We start from the raw sequence: 1,615 nt of genomic DNA, 5'->3' as shown, positions 1-1,615 counted from the left end.
AAGCCTGGGTAGAAATGTCTTAGACTACACAGCAGTTTCAGAAATGTTCAGCAAAACCTTTGGGGAGAGTCTTTGAGCCACAGTTGGTTAAGAAGGGAGTCCTGCATCTCTCGGGAATAGATGTATCTTAGTATCCCTGCCATTTTCAGTCATTAGCGGGGAGCAGCCCGGAAGAGATGTGGCCCTGGCACACATGCTATGATGGATTCCAAACTGCAGCAACTGGGACCCTTGGCTAGTTATGTGCTCTGTACTGGAAGGTCTGCCAGGTGCATTTTCATGCCACCACACCCACTCTATGCATGAGTAAACAAACACAAAGAGGTTGACCAACATGCTCAAGAACACACAGCTGGCACATAGTGGAAACAGGATTCCAACTTGGGTACTTTGACTCTGGGACACAACTTCTTAACAACTATGTCATGGTTTTTTGTTGTTCAATAAGATTTTATTGCATTGGAAATTCACATTCTTTGTACGGAAAGAATATTAAGTTAAACAATTGTGCATATAGTTTGTATTCTTTCAGGGTGAAAGTTATAAATCAATTGGATTCATGGGCCTGTACAAGAGGGAAAAGCACACTTAAAAAGGCCTTAAGGTGCTTTTTTCTTCTTTCTGGCCTTCAAGATGTTGAAGCAAGGATGTGGTGGGTCCTCCGGTGTGAAATTCCGGATATGCTTGGGTCTTCTGGTAGGAGCTGTGATCAATTGTGCTGACAACACAGGAGCCAAAAACCTGTATATCATCTCCGTGAAAGGGGATCAAGGGATGGCTGAACAGACTTCCCCCTGCTGGTGTGGGTGACACAGTGATGGCCACAGTCAAGAAAGGCAAACAAGAGCTCAGAAAAAAGGTACATCTAGCAGTGGTCATTCGACAATGAAAGTCATACCGTAGAAAAGATGGCACGTTTCTTTATTTTGAAGATAATGCAGGGCTCACAGTGAAACAATAAAGGTGAGATAAAAGGTTCTGCCATTACAGGACCAGTAGCAAAGAAGTGTGCAGACTTGTGACCTTGGGTTGCATCCAATGCTGGCAGCATTGCATGATTCTCCAGTATATTTGTAAAAAATAAAAAAAACACTTTAAACAAATGAAAAAAAAGGGCTTAAGGCGGGGCACTCCAAAGGCAGGGGCCTATGGATTTGCCAGTGACCTTTAAAATGTGACTGTGTTTCTGAGAGTTCAATGATTATTGATGTATATTCCCTTTCTCCTCAGTCTACTTAGTTACACATTAATATTGTTTCTTCCCTTGTAGGCTCTCTTTCTTTCCCTCTGTGACACAGACATCTAGCTGCCTACCCAGTATCCCGTATTCCTTCATAACTACTAATTGCCAGTCCCCCAAAAAGCCAACAACAATAATATACCACCTACATATCCCCACCTCTCATATTCAGGATGGCCATCTGACTAACTTCTAACTATGGGTAAAAAATGGTGGGCAGAGCTTTCAGGAAACTCTAAAAGGGGCTGACTCAACTGACCTGTGCCTTGTGTCATCAGGGTCCCAGCAAGGAAATGGATGTCACACTGAACTTAGTAAAACTTATGATGGTTTTATATATGGGACTACTGACAAACGTGGGCAGAATATATGAAA

At 42.7% G+C, this 1,615-nt stretch overlaps 1 pseudogene; it reads left to right on the top strand.

Moving 5' to 3' along the window:
* Window positions 1–633: 633 nt before the first annotated feature.
* On the top strand, window positions 634–1,058 carry LOC116460239 (large ribosomal subunit protein uL14-like; annotated as a pseudogene).
* Window positions 1,059–1,615: the final 557 nt, after the last annotated feature.

This window comes from Hylobates moloch, unplaced genomic scaffold, assembly GCF_009828535.3.
Source record: "Hylobates moloch isolate HMO894 unplaced genomic scaffold, HMol_V3 SCAFFOLD_20, whole genome shotgun sequence".
Lineage (NCBI taxonomy): Eukaryota > Metazoa > Chordata > Mammalia > Primates > Hylobatidae > Hylobates > Hylobates moloch.
The sequence above is the reverse complement of the archived record's forward strand: the minus strand, read 5'-3'. Positions and strand labels throughout refer to the sequence as shown.